Source organism: Lepus europaeus, chromosome 8, assembly GCF_033115175.1.
Source record: "Lepus europaeus isolate LE1 chromosome 8, mLepTim1.pri, whole genome shotgun sequence".
In the NCBI taxonomy this organism is placed as follows: domain Eukaryota; kingdom Metazoa; phylum Chordata; class Mammalia; order Lagomorpha; family Leporidae; genus Lepus; species Lepus europaeus.
In genome coordinates, this window is record NC_084834.1 from 80,477,487 (window position 1) to 80,493,610 (window position 16,124).

Sequence of the window (16,124 nt, forward strand, 5' to 3'; positions counted from 1 at the left end):
AAAATGTTTCCTTTGAGCCCTCATAAAAATGATACTGTGACATAGTCAAGAGTACCCTCAAGAAATTGTGGTTACTACATCAATGAGTTTTATAGGTCTGTTTGTTACAGAGTCCTTCAGTGAGGGCCCAAGGCACAATGGCAAGGTGAAAGCACAATTTATTGGAAGTGTGGACAATTTGCAATCTACAAGTGTGTTTCTCTGTTCATCAGGCTTAATCCATGGGTAGATTCTAACTGTTCCTCCATATGGAATGAATTATACTTCAGGAAATCTGCCACAGATATTATCCTCTTAACCAATGGTTTGATGGGTACAAAGCAGCAGTAAACTGTAGCTGGACTCCCTAACAGGTACTTGAGGTGCAACTACTTTGTGCTGCTGATGAAGAGCAGAGTCTCATGCTCTGTTGTTTTGTGAGCAAGAGAGGACCAGCATCCGTAACAAGGGAGGAGGGGTGTTGGAATGAGCTGGGGTAATAGCAGGTCCATTTTTATTCAGAAAGAGGCTGCTGGGGAAAGTTGGTACAAAAGTTCCCCTCAAGAGGCAGTTTGGGACCTGTTTTAACTCACTGATAAACAAGCCCCTTGAATGTGGCCATAATAATTTTAGAGAGAGAAAATGTACAGTGTGTGTATTTAAATACTCAGAGCAATTATGAAACTCAGCAAGGTCTCTGCTGACTTATTTAACCTTGAGCATTGTAATTCCCAGGTGTGCCCTGTGAATTGAATTAGTTGAAAGTCATACATTGAAGTAAATAAGTGAGTCAAATATGTCTAAATTGAAGTTATAGTGAAATAAGTATTATATGTAACAAATATAATCAGGTGGCTTATAGTAAAGTTGATAAGTAGCAACTGCCTTTTCTTTACAATAACTAAGTAGCAGACCAATTTGAAATATCAGAATCATAAATGTGAAACTCCTCTATTTCAGTTAATAATTCGTTTTGCTATTTAGGACAGTTGTTCAGTTCATTATAAATATGTTGTGTTAGTCTATTACTTTGGCAAGAGAACAGGGAACATTGCAGAATCAGCTATGGTAAAGAATCATTGTTCTACAACCTTATATACAGATTGTCTCGTATTAAAGTTTTGGTTATAAGCTTTATCAGAGAGAAAATGTTTTTTCTTGACTGTGACAGTGACAATTCCTATCACTTAATACGTAACAATTGTTGTTTTTACACTGAACTTAAGTTGTTTTATGGAATGACAAAACATGCAACCATCATCAAAAGATGCTTTTGTTTAATACAAATACTACACATTAAAAAGTAACAAGATACGTGTTTCTATAAAACACATACCAGTGACTTTTGATTTCTTCTTTAATTGAACCAAAAGTTTTTACAATTTAATCAGTTATCTATGATAGTTTGCCAAAGCATAATAGAAGCAAAGCACTGAAATGATATGCTTCTAGAAATATGTTCTGCAAAATATATATATATATATAGTCCATTTATGATCCAACTTAGTAATTGGAAAAATACAGAAAAGTTCGTTATAACATATTGGAAAGAATAATATGATAAAACAAAAGTATTTCCCAAAGTTTCAGAAACCATAGTTCTGCATTTGTAGGCCATTATTGTAATTAAAATATGGCAAATGTCAGATGTTTCTCATGCTTTCAAATTATCTGTTCATGTTGCCATGCTGCCCTGATGAAGTGGGTTAAATGCTGAATATTAAATAAGGCATCTTAGGCTCAAAGGCCCCTATTAGAACTTTTCATTTACACTTGAATAAATCTATAGTGCCATTTAGTTACTTGTTGATAATAACTCACCTAAAATGCTATCATAATGGAAGTTTTTATCTCTGAAAGATATTTGCCAGCACCACCAACTGTTGAATGTAAAATATGAGATTCGGCAAGTGCAGAGATTTTCAGTCACCTTTATAAAGCAGTATGTAGACATCCAAGCCAAACAGCTTACACACTCACAAAATCAACATCTGAACCACCTGGCAAGGGAACAAACATGTCAGTCATCTTGCCATCTTTGATTGGCAGTGTTTCTAGAAATAGAAGTTTCTAAAGATTATTTCTAGACTTAAAAAGAAACAAACATTAACAACAAAAAATAACCCAGAATTTATTTACCTTGCAATTGAGTTGAGCTGGTTCTAGGCAAACTTATGAAGTTCAAAAAGGTATTTCCACAGCTCTTTCATTGCCTGTTCCCACGTTTCCACTTAATGCCCTGGCCATACATCATGGCACCCTTTCTTCACTTTTTAACTCCTGACTGCTGTTGTGCCAAACAGTGTCTGGGGTGAAACAATGCTTCCAAGAGATTCATTTCCTTTCAGACAAAATAATTTTTTTAAAGCACCCTGCTTATACTTGGTAAAGTGTAATAATTAGGCAAATGAAATCTTGATAATTAGCTACCTACTAAACTATAATTCCTATGATAAAAATGAATTCCTTGTATATAGTGCTGTTTTTCCCTATGAAAGTCTTTTAAGAAGTGATCATAATTTGAAAATGCTTGGTTGGTTCCCTCTATTCTGATTGGGAAGTTATTAGTGTATTCAGTGTTACTGCAATAAAAGGTCTTTAGCAGCAGTGCAATTTCTCATTTATCTGGCTAATCTTGTTTGGAAAATTTCTTTGACAAATTACTTCGGTGGAATTTGGCAGTGGTACTGGAAAGTCAGCATCTCTGAAATTTGTTAGACTCTGAAATTTCAAAAAGACCTAATTCTTCCATTGAACAGACTGAAAATTTGTATTCATTAAAAGATGCTAGACTGAATTTAACAATAGCAACAACAATAATTAAGCTGCAAGTCGGTATGTTTAAACTAGGAACTACTTGAATGAGAGAGAAAGCAAAATAGATGATGATTTGTATCATTTTATATTTTATGTTCAATTTTCATGCAAACATGTAATTTATTCTACTTTTTAAAGGACAGAACTCAGGTATAGAGAATTTTGTAATATTTATCCTGTTTTTCTTTAAGGACAGAGTATCCAATTATATCTTTTGCATAATGCAAAATCTTCACCAACATAGGGAACGCATTTTAAATTTATGGCTCAGAGGGATTTCAATCATCTTTGGCATTCAGCATGCAAGGCATTTCAGATATTTATTCAGAACAGTATAACAGAGAGTATACAACAGATTGCAATTTAAATGCTGCACTTTTTTATAATATATATTTGCAATAAAGGCTTAGAGATTATGTACAAGTAAGAATATATTATGAGTACTGCATGTTTTGAATACATATTCTGATAACAGAATCATTGCATGTTTCCATTTTACAGACATTGTCTGTATTTTTTTTTTATTGAGTGCATTGAAGGACACTCTCCAACAATTCTGCTCTTACAGTCATATGATGTTCACTTTAGGGTATGTGCATCGCCACGTGGAGGCCATTGATTTATGCATTAGAAAGCATAAGAAATAGTTTAATATAGGATTTAATTTTGGTTATACAACCAAGTAATAATACAGAGGATAGACTGGAGGTTCTGGTGCCAAGAAGTCAAGTTAAGAGGTCATTGCAGTAATCTATGGCATTGGAAGAATACTTGAACTAGAAAGAAGAGACAGGAAGTTAGCATTCGTTTCAAAGATAAGAAAAAGAATGACAATGCTGGCAAAACAAGTAAGACATGCCAGCAAATAGATGAGATTAAAGAAAGGCAGGTAACATTAGTGGGAAGAGCTCTGGAAACACATACTTAAGGAATTATCAAAAGCAAAGAAATTGCTGTCAGGAGAAAATAATATTAAGGGAATGTAATCAGGGGAAGTTAATCAAGGAGTTTCAGGATGTTCAGGGTGAGCTCTGCCTGGCATAACTGCTAAAAGCAAACTTGCCTTGCTTCCAAAAAGCACAGGTGAATATCAGCCTTATGCTCTCCCTGGTAAGAGAAAGAAATAACAGCTTATTGAAACAAATTAAAAGCAAGAGAATAAAGAGAAAAGAATTTGATACTTTACACTAAAACAAAAGCTTTAAACATATCAAAAGTTGACCTTTTATTTTGCGATATCTGTGAGTGAAATTTTGCTGAGAAGGTAGAGATAAAAATAAAGTTACAATTGATATAGGATTTAGGGAGATTAGGAAAGCTAGTGTGAACGATTTATGTTAAATAATTTGTGGTCTAAAATCCAAGAAAGGGATGGAGCTAGAATAACTAGAGGAGATACACAAAATAAATGGGACACTTAAGGAGGCGGCAAGATGTACAGGTGAAAAGTATGAATCTTAGGAGGAGAAAACGTGATGCCATGAAGTAAAACAAGAACTGGGCAAGGGATGGGGAGATATTCACCCCTTTAGTGGTTTTCATTTTATTTATGAAGTAACAAGAGATATGCTGATAGAGAGCCAAGAAAGGTGCTTGAAGAGAGAGGAAGCCAGAATTGGAATGCCAGATGCACCTGATTCAGACTAAATAGTCCAGTCACTAAGGAACCTCTGAGGATGGTGGCTGTTTTTAATACTGCTCTCACTGATGCTTGTCACCACACACTTTATGAGCCTCACAAATGTTTAGTGAGCTCAGCCCATGTGCCTCAAACTATATTATAGTAGGATTTAAAGGACAAGGAGAAGAGATGGTTATTCAAGGAGCTGGTGTTTCTGTTCTGTCACATAGCATTAGGCCAAGGAAACTGGTTCATCACAGTCCATTCTTTTCTCTTATTTAATAATATTTCATTGTCACATTATTCCATTTGGTGCTGATTTGTCACTGTTTCTCTCTTGGGTTGTACTTTCCTTGATATATTATTTGTATTTTGTGAATGGAGAAAGAATCCACAATGTTACAATATTCTTTCTCTGTACACTTTCTCGTACTATCAGCCTCAGTGTTTATCAGAGCTGCCTGCTATGAGCATTGCTGACTCAATTTAGCATCATTGGTAATAGTTATATTTTTTAAAATTTATTTATTTGAGAGGCAGAATTACAGAGAGAGAGAGAGAGGCAGAGAGAGAGAGAGAGAGAGAGAGAGAGGTCTTCCATCCTCTGGTTCATTCCTCAGATGCCTTTAATAGCCAGAGCTGGGCCAGGCTGAAGCCAGGAGCCTGGAACTCCATATTGTTCTCCCATATGGGTGGCAGAAGTTCAGTCCCTTGGACCTTCTTCTACTGCTTTTCCAACAGGTGCATTAGCAAGGAGCTGAACCAGAAGTGGAGTGTGGAGCAACCGGGACTTGAGCCAGTGCTTATAGGGGATGCCCACCTTTGCAGGCAGTGGCTTAAGCAGATGTACTACATTGCCAGCCCCCCATTAATGATTACCTTAAGATAATGTCTCTGTGTAAGATCAGTAACTAGAGTACTAACCACAAAGTTCATTCTAATTGTGAGAACAATACTATTTTACTTTTAGCTTATCAAGTAATCTTTAAACTGCTTTTCTATGTAAGCATCACAAAATATTTCTATATCTTTAATGTTTCATTCTTCATTGCTTCACTTCACTAATTTAGAATGTCTCACTCGATCATGCTATGAAATTAAAGTGCAATCATTTACCTTTTGCCATTACATTTATTGATCTTTTATTAAGTTATTTATGACATATGAATACTTGATAAATAATGGTGTATAGTTAGGAAAGGAAAATTCAAAATCTTTACCCAGAATAAAAACAGTTACCAGAAATAACATTTTTTAAGTAATCATTTTCCTCTCTTTAATCAATATAACTTTACTAAAATATTGGAATGGAGACAGTGGGTTTCCCTTCCTCCTTTCTTTTGCCACCAGGAAGCAGCCACTTAGTCCCAATGGGTTAATTCCACTTTGGCAGCAGGGAGGGACTCTGCATGTCTTTAGCAGCACTTATACATCCCCACTTCAGTGGCCAGAGTACTGAAGTTGAGTTAGTCAGAATAAAATGCAGAATAATATTCTCTGGGTAGGGGAATTTTGCTCCCCTCGGAGTGAGGTCCCCAGACGTGAGATTTGAACCCTTTACTGTCAGGGTGAGAGTGAAATCAGGGGAGGAGACTGGCAAAGCTGATCTTCAGGACAGTCAAGTTTGATCCTTCAAGAGTGCAGCCTTTCCTTTCTGTGGTTATCTCAGGCATGTGAACCAGAAACAAAGCAAAGTCCAAGGAATCCCCCAAAAACCTCCTTTGACACATTTAGTGGTTGCTTTTACATACCAGTTGAGTCAGTTGCAAAATGACTAAATTAAGCATTGCATCTGGGTGTGTCTGTCAAGGTGTTTCTGGGTGGGATTATCATTTGAATCTTCGACCTTGGTAAAGTAGATTGCAACCTCCTACTCCACTGTGAGTGAGCATCATTTGGTGCATCAAAGGCATGAATAAAACAAAAGGTGAAGGAAGAAGATAGTTGGTCCTTTTTGTCCCAACACAGTCCATGAGTTGACATATTTCATTTCATCTTCCCTTGACCTTGGAATCAGATCTTTGAACTTGAGTATATTTAAAATTTTTAATTTCCTAGAGTGTGTGTGTGTGTGTGTGTGTGGCGGAGTTGTGGTATAGTACATTTCCTTCCATGTCAGCATTCTCTATGGACACCTGGCTGCTCCACTTCTAATATAGTTCCCTGCTAATGGCCTGGGAAAAACAGCCGAAGATGGCCCAAGTAGTTGGCCCCTACTACCTATGTGGGATATCTGAATGGAGCCAGGAGACCTGTCCCTAACAGCCAGAGTTGGACCAGGCTGAAAGCAGTCCCCTGGCTTCAGCTCTTGCGCGCGCTCTCTCTCTCTCTTCCTGTCTCTCTGTAGCTCTGACTTCAAAATAAGTGAATAAGTCATTTTTAAAGAAAAAGTTCCTAAATCTCCAGGTTGCAGGTGGCAGATTGTGGGACATCTAAACCTCTGTAAGTATGCCAGCCAACTCCTCATAATCAAACTGCACGTATTTGTATAATAACTCATCTCCTTTTGGTTCTGTTTCTCTGGACAAGCCTGACTAGTTCACAGTTTTTGCAATGTGATCTTCCTAATTTTAACAAGACTCCATTATAAAGAGCTTCATGGTAGAAAACATTTGGGGCTAGACAAAGTGCTAACCAATTTCTGATCAATGAGACTCCAGGATCTGAATGTTTCTGAATCTCAATTTTTCCTTCTGTAAAATAAGATAATCCCATACATCGTGGAGTTTTCATAAAATAAATTTGTTGTTTTACTGTACAATTAAGAATGCAACATCAAGTAAGAGAGTTGGACACAACAGGCTGAATACAACACTGTTTAAGTTGACTTGGGGAAATCTCAACTACATTCAGCCAAAAATCATGGGTGTTCAGAGAAGCAAGCGACATGGTTATTGTGTGTCACTTCTCAGTGACAGCTAGCTTTATAATCGTCAGTACGGTGGGAGATCTAGGATTATGAGTGAAAAACCTTCTTCCTTCCTCCCCTGACAATTATTATACTAATTTTTCTTCTTTTTAAATTTATTTGAAAGTCAGATTTACAGAGAAAGAGAGACAGAGAGACAGCGTGAGAGAGCGATCTTCTATCCACTGGTTCACTCCCCAAATGGCCGCAATGGCCAGTGCTGGGCCCAGCCGAAGCCAGAAGACTGGAGCTTCCTCCAGATCTCCCACGTGGGTGCAGGGGCCCAAACATTTGTGCTATCCTCTACTGCTTTCCTGGGTGCATTAGCTAGGAGCTGGATCTGAAGTGGAGCAACTGGGACCGAACTGTGCCCATATGGGAAGCCAGCACTGCAGAGGGCAGCTTAACCTGCTGTACCACAGTGCCAGCTTTTTCTTGATGGACACTTGTATCAATATCCTCATTGTATTGTAAAATTTCTGCAAAAACAAAAACAAAAAAAAATCAGAAAAGCAAGACTTGCTCCATACTTGCGCTTTCCCTTGCCATACTAATTCTTCTTACCCCGTGGTTATTATCTGATGGATCTGCTGTTGTAAACTCTTAATGAGAGTCCAGACTCTTCTACAAATGAGACAGATCATCTGTGGCCACCTTGCTGTGCCTCTTCCTGAGCGTCCCAAAAGTGTGTGAAGGCTCCTGAATCTATGCAACTTCTCTTCTACCTCTGGGTCGTGGCCCAGACTGCACTTGGATGAAGCATCACACTTTACACATTGCAATAGATCCTGAAGGTGGCTCCCATGCCTTCTCCCTACCAGGTCAGATTCCCAGGGCCCAGCCCTATCTACTCTTTGCATCTCCTTTCCTTTAGGCATGATACTGAGAGAATCTAGGGGAAGGGAGAGTGGGTGTATTTTGTGACTGAATTCTTCAGATTTAGAAAAAAATTAAACTTGCTTATAATTATAAACATTTTCAGAAAGATTTGGTCTTAAATGGATTGAAATATATTTCAGTAATTTCTTTCATTTTTTACTTTCAAAAATTGTGACTAGTATTCATCATAAATATGTGCTAATTTGAGACTAAGAATATTATGTACATTTTTCATTCCAAAGAAGACAAACATTGAAAACCTTTGTTCTCATTTTTTGTATTTGGAAAGGTTACACTCCCTCAATATAAGATATGACTAAAAATAGAAGGTAGTCAAAATTAATAAGAAAAAGCACAGAATTTTTTTTGGTGTTTTCCCCTACTATATAGGTGGTCAAAATCAAAAGAATATAAAGTACTGACTTACACCTAAGAGATACAGTATCTGTATTGTGATAAAATTGGTAATGGTAAAAGAGAAAGAAAAAAAAAAAAACTGAAGAAAAAAAGCCCTATGAATTTAAATATAGCAGTCTATAAATCTCTCACTGATTATATTTCATTTCAACCTCATAATGTATGCAAAATCACCTTGAGTTCTATACACTGAATTGATGAAAGTAAGCAGTAAGCGGAACCTTTTTTTTTTTTTTTTTCTCTTGGATTGTAAAACACATTATTCTTCTTTTGTTCGGTAATCAGCAAATTTTAGTGGTAAGCATAAAGTTGATGGTTGCCTTCTAGTTTTTATATCATTTTTATATCTGTCTTTTCCATGAATGATTAAAGAATGCTGCTTTTGTAATAAGTCAGTTGGAATGGTTCTGAAGCAATTAGATTTATGATTTAGGGTTACCCCTTCAGGTTGCTCTAGAAATTCAATGGAAACAGTCTTCCATGTTTGCATAATGCTTTCTTTTTCAGGCTTTGTATCTGGGCAATACTTAGGAACATAGGGAATGGGAGCCAGTGAGAATTGTCCGTGTAATAATGTAAGCTTCATCATGTTTGGAGCCAAGAAAACCAAGAAAATTCTATTTCCTGACCTATAGACTCATGGGATGTTCTGAAGATTAATGTGTCTCTTTCAGGGCACTAAGGTACATTTAGAGCACTAAAGAAGTCATTTACTAAATGGTGCCCTTGGGACCTGAAAGAGTTAATGTACCTCTCAAAGGTGAACAATGTACTCTCAAATGTATGCAAGGATCAGCACCATAGCTTATGAAGAATTGTGAGAATGTTGGTTAAAAGCAGCTGTAAGTCTATAGCTCTGTTATTTATTACTATAATCTTTAGTCGATATATTTTCTGGTGTTGGGTGGGTGCATTATAAATGATGCAGACAAATGAGATTCTTCTTTCCACTTTTCAAAGTGAAATCATGAGGCTCTATAAACATTGGCCAAAGGAAGAGATTGTAAGCATGCACACATTACCTAGATGGCTTGGGTTTTAAGAAGGAAGCAAATTATGGAAATTCAGACCTTCATTCCCCAAATTTTTTTTCTAAGAATTACAGTGTCCTTGAATACTTTGCAGCTTTTCTCCTGAAATAAAAACATTATTATTTAAATTAATTAATTTTCTATGCCATTTCCAATTTAACACCAGGTTTTTGGTTAAATTGGAAATGGCATAGAAAATTAATTAATTAAAAAAAATATTATGTAGGATCTCTGCCTTTAATGTGCTGTACACTCTTATTTAATGCTATAACTAGTACTCCAACAGTATTTTTTTTCACTTTGTGTTGCTATATGGGGGCAAACTGTTGAAATCGTTACCTAATATATACTAAACTGATCTTCTGTATATAAAGAGAATTGAAAATGAATCATGATGTGATTGGAAGGGGAGAGAGGGCGGGAAAGGGGAGGGTTGTGGGTGGGAGGGAAGTTTTGGGAGGGGGAAGCTGTACTTTGGAAATTTATATTCATTAAATAAAAGTTAAATTAAAAAAATTATTATTTAAAGTTAACTCTGACAAAATCACAGTATGTACTGTTATGTGATAAGATGGGGATATAAATTTGAACATATAATAGAATCAAAATTTTATTAAATATTTAAGATATAAAAGGAACTGAAGTAAAATACTAATGATTATTTATCACAGATCATACGATTATAAGTTTTGGCATTTATTTTCTTCTTACAATTTTGCTGTTTTCTCTAAGTTTTATGCAGTGAGCATGCTTTAGAAGACTTTTCTTGGGACATCTCAATGTTTTTAAGAAACTATGAGAGGTGGACATTTCATGAAGATATTGGGATGCTGTTTGGAATGTCCACATCTCATATCCAAGTGCTAGGGTTTGATTCCCAGCTCTGCTCCCTATTCTAGCTCCCTGTTAATGTGTACCCTGAGAAGCAGCAGATCATGGCTCAGTCACTTGTGTCTCTGCCATCCATGACCTGGATTGAATTCCAGGATACTGGCTTTGAGCTGACTCAGCCTGTAACATAGTAGATATTTTCAGAGTGATCCAGCAGATGGAAGATATCTCTGTCTCTGTCTCTCTTGCTCTCCACTTCTCTCTCTCTCTCCCCTCTCTTCTCTCTCTTTCTCATTCTGTCTCTGTCTCTCTGCTTTTAAAATAAATGAAAACAAATAAATACCAATTTTTAAAAAAGGAAAATGTGAAAATATGTTAGTGACAGGTTCAACTTACTAAAAGCTGATAAGCTTTCTACTTGAATTTTTTTTGAGTTAACATTTTTTATTTACATTATGGTTAAAAGCTTCTTGGCTCTACTAAATAAACAATTCAACAAGTAAAAGCTAAAAAGATCTCAGAGCCATGGGAAAATAGGAAAGGGTTATATACAATAATCAAAGGAAAAGATGTTCAACTTCACTCATATTCCTTTTATCTGAAGAAAGTTGAAGAACATTCTGTGCGTGCTCCTTGTCATAAGTGTTGTTCTCAGTGACTCTTAAGGAAAAGTCAGTTACTCCTTACAGCCTGGTGTAAGTTTCTGGGTGTGGAAGCTGGACAGAAGAGAGGAAGCTTTATAGCCTGAAAGATGGTGGCTCTCAGGATTCTTTCTTCATACCTATGCTCAACCTCCTTTCTGCCATTGGTTAATATAATTATATTCACGGGTTCAGTTGCCTTTCTCTTTCTTTCTTTCTTTCTTTCTTCCTTTCTTTCTTTCTCTCTCTCTCTCTCTCTCTCTCTCTCTCTCTCTCTCTCTCTCTTTCTCTCTTCTTCTCCTCTTCTCTTCTCTTCTCTCTTTTTTTTTTTTTTTTGAAGGGGAGCAGCCAGGACTCATATGGGATTCTGGTGTCACAGGTAGGAGCTTTACCTGCTACACCACAAGGCTTACCATATGTTTTGATTTACTTATATTTTTTAAAAAAAACTTTTATTTAATAAATACAAATTTTGAAAGTACAACTTTTGGATTATAGCGGGTCCCCCCCCCCCATAACCACCCTCCCACCTGCAAACCATCCATCCCATCTCCTACTCCCTCTCCCATCCCATTCTTCATTAAGATTCATTTTAAATTATATTTATATGCATAAGATCAACTTAGTATATACTAAGTAAAGATTTCAACAGTTTACTTACTTTGTTTTAAGATTTTACTTATTTATTTAGAAAGTCAGAGTTACACACAGAGATAAATAGAGGCAGAGAGAGAGGTCTTTCATCTGCTGGTTCACTCCACAATTGGCCACAATGGCAGGAGCTGTGCTGATCCGAAGTCAGGAGCCAGGAGCCAGGTGCTTCTTCTGGATCTCCCACACAGCTTCAGGGGCCCAAGGACTATGGGCCATCCTCTACTGCTTTCTCAGGCCACAGCAGAGAGCTAGATGGGAAGTGGAGCATCCAGGACATGAACTGGCACCAATATGGGATGCTGGCACTGCAGGGGGCAGCTTTACCCACTATGCCACAGCGCCAGCCCCTCAATTGCCTTTTGCATAATATAATCTTTCAAATACTTACCATTGGAATAGATCTCATTCCGATTTTCTCTACACATATATATGAACATGTGGATTATCATGGTAGTCATTGCAAAATTAACAGACTTTGGCTGAACTCAGAGGCACCTTAAGGCTCCTCCTTTTTCCCCATCCTTTCAGTTTCCCAAAGCAGCAACAGTGAGACTATGCTTGACTCTGTATTTCCCCATTCAATCATTCATGCTGTAAATATACCCCTATGTAGTCCTCAGGTTTCTTTATTTCTTTGAATTCTGATTCACAGTCTCTATCAGGATCCTTGATTTATCTTATGTGGGCTAAAACAATGAGCCCTCTAATGAAATACTCGATCTTTTACATAGCCTCCTGTGTCTGTGTCTGTCATCCACATTGCAGCTGGAGTCACAGTAAGTGAAATTTCAGGCCCATTTATATCTCTGATTCCAAAGTCTGAGCTTTTTCCACTATAATTTTTGCTTCCTAAACTAAGAAATTGGGAGAAACTTTAACTGTCTCTTTAGCAAAACACAGACCTCTATTTAAAGATGGGTGTTTGAAAGCCTGGATCAGCTTTCATTCCTTTCTCAAACGTCATTAAAAATATCAAGGCCTTTTTTTTTTTTTTTTGCATAAACTCAAAAGGCCAAAGAAATTTAGGCCAGTTCTAGGCTTTCTCAGCATGAATTCAGAAATGCTTACTGTAGAAAATGAGACCAGCTGGCCGGCGCCCCGGCTCACTAGGCTAATCCTCCGCCTTGCGGCGCCAGCACACCGGGTTCTAGTCCCGGTCGGGGCGCTGGATTCTGTCCCGGTTGCCCCTCTTCCAGGCCAGCTCTCTGCTGTGGCCTGGGAGTGCAGTGGAGGATGGCCCAAGTGCTTGGGCCCTGCACCCTATGGGAGACCAGGAGAAGCACCTGGCTCCTGCCATTGGATCAGCGTGATGTGCCGGCTGCAGCGCGCTGGCCGCGGCAGCCATTGGAGGGTGAACCAATGGCAAAGGAAGATCTTTCTCTCTATCTCTCTCTCTCACTGTCCACTCTGCCTGTCAAAAAATAAAATAAAAAAAAAAAAAGAAAAAAAAAGAAAATGAGACCAGCTAAAGGGAAATTGTACTATCACCAGAATGGTCCAAGTTTAACAGCATCTCCTATCATCACACACAGACCTTCTAATCAGCCCTTAGTTATCCACTCTAAACTGTGAACAGATAGCCAAAGCTCAATATACTTTAGGAAACTCTTAAAAATAAAGCACAGTAAAACAAACAGAAACAGGAAACAATAGTAAAACCTTAGAACAAATAGTGAGTATAGAGAAAACAAAACTTAAAAGTTGTTTTATTGTGATATTAATATAAAGGAACATATTCAACGTACTTCATAAATACAAAGCTAAGAGCATAATGATCCTTTCTTCTTTTCTTCTTTATTATTGAATTCTCTATTTAGTGGTGCCTTAAGCCTTTGGCTATTATGTTAATTAAAAACGTCATCTCAAAAGTCCAAAAAGAAAGAAAGGAAGAAAGGAAAAAAAAAAAAACTTTAAAAATAATTTGTAATTAGGAATGTCGGGAGCTACATAAAGGCAGTGGGAAGAAATTTAAGGGGTGATGTTTCGTGAATTTGTAAAGCCCCATATAACTCTACAGCTTTATTTATTTATTTATTTATTTATTTTTGAAGATTTATTCACTTATTTGAAAGGCAGAGTTACATAGAGGCAGAGAGAGAGAGAGAGTCTTCCACCCACTCGTTCACTCCCAAGATAGCTGCAATGGCTGGAGCTGTGCTTATCTGAAACCAAGAGCATCTTCTGGGTCTCTCATGCAGGTGCAGCGGCCCAGGGACATGGGCCATCTTCCACTGCTTTCCCATGGATCCAAAATGGAGCAGCTGGCACAGGAACTGGAACCCATAAGGGATGCCAGCACTGCAAGCAGCAGCTTTACCTACTACACCACAGTACCAGCCTGCCAAGAGCTTCTTCTGGATCTCCCACCTGAGTGCAGGGGCAACAGGACTTGGGCCATCTTCCACAGGTTTCCCAGGCCATAGCAGAGAGCTGGATCAGAAGTGGAGCAGCCAGGACTCAATCTGGCGCCCATATGGGATGCCAGCACTGGATGGGAACTTCTTTGGAAATGTGATCTTTATAGATCACATGAAATGAAGCCTTCAGTGTGGGCCTTGCTCCAATAACTGGGGGACATAAAAAGGGGAATTTGAACAGACAGATAGACACACGTGTAGGGAATCAGATGGCCATTTGACGGGAGCATTTCAACAAGCCAAAAGCCAGGGATCACCTGAAGCTAGAAGAGGCAAGGCAGGTTTTTTTCCTGTAGCCATCAGAGAAAGGATGGCTAGCAGGCACTGTGACCTCAGATTGGGAATCTCCAGAACTGGGGTAATAAATTGCTGAGGATTTACACCACACAGTTTTTGATAGATTGTTACACCAGTCCTAGAAACTACTGTAAGATACTTTGGAAAACATCATTTTGCCTAAGAACAAAAAGAATGTGAGCCTAAATACTCTCTTCTGATTAGCAAGTTTATATCTCATAGGAGTCTGTGTTACGGTTCTGGAAATACTTTACATGTTTGTTAGTATTGATCAAATAAATACATCCTAGGTAAGATAAAAAGAGATTTCTCAGTTTTGGTGAAATTACAGCTATGGAAAGGGGAAAGTCTGAATGAACCCTGTGGTAAGGCATTACAATTGGGGTATCAACAAAAATTATATGTTAGTGACTTTATAAATACATGCATGTACACACATATATAACCAAATGAATATGGAAATATGGATGTGCATATGTATATAACAGTAATTCAAAAAGTTCATGGAAACTGGAATTATAGTTGTTCATGTTTCAGAAAATCATTCAATCCATACACAATTTTTCATTTTCCTGATCTTTTTGAAGATTCCTCATATGTATGGATCTCAAACACACATTAAATACAAAAGTAAAGTGGTTTTGGGAGCAGACATGCCTGTTGGGGTGCCTGCAACCTATGTCAGAGTCTTTGGGTTCGAGTCCTTGTTCCATTCTCAATTCCAGTTTGCTGTTAAGGCATACTCTGGGATGCAGCAAGTGATAGCTCAAGTAGTTGAGACTCTTCCTCCAAATAGGAGAGTAAACCAGTGGATTCAATAGAGATCCAGAGTAAGTTACCCATTCCTGGCTTCAGCTTGGCCCGGTCCCAACAGTTGCAGGCTGGAAATTAAATTAACAAATGGAAGATTGATTTTTCTCTCTCTCTCTCCCTCCCTCCCTCCTTCTTTTAAAAATGAAACTTAAAAAAAAAAATGGAAAGGTTTATAAAGATGAAGAAATCTCCTAGGCAGCAGAAAAGTAATCAGAGAGAATACATGAGAGAAGACCAGAAAACTTGAAGAAGAGTGCAAAAGACCTAGCATTTAAGACAGAAGACTAGAAATTATCAAGTTATTACAAAATATTTTGAGAAAATGTCTTAATTAAAAGTAACTCAGAAAGACTTTTCTTAGTTTGCATTAGTCTAAAGTCAGATTTTTATTTTATTTTGAGAGTTATAATCCGATACCATGTTTTTTGTTAAAGATTTATTTATTTATTTATTTATTTACTTGAAAGAGTTACAGAGAGGCAGAGGCAGAGAGAGAAAGGGAGAGAGAGAGAGACATCTTCTACTTGCTGGTTCACTCTCCAAATGCCTGCAATGGCTGGAACTGAGCCAATCTGAAGCCAGGAGCCAGGAGCTTCTTCTGGACCTCCCATGTTGGTGCAGGGGCCCAAGCACTTGGGTCTTCTTTCAAAGCAGAGGATTGGATCAAAGTGGAGCAGTCGGAACTTGAACTGGTGTCCATATGGTATGCCGGCACTGAAGGTGGCGGCTTTACCCATTACGCCACAGCACTGGCCCTTAATCCAGTGTTCTTATAGCCATTGAAACTAGATTCCAAAAAGACATATTTGAGTGAAATTT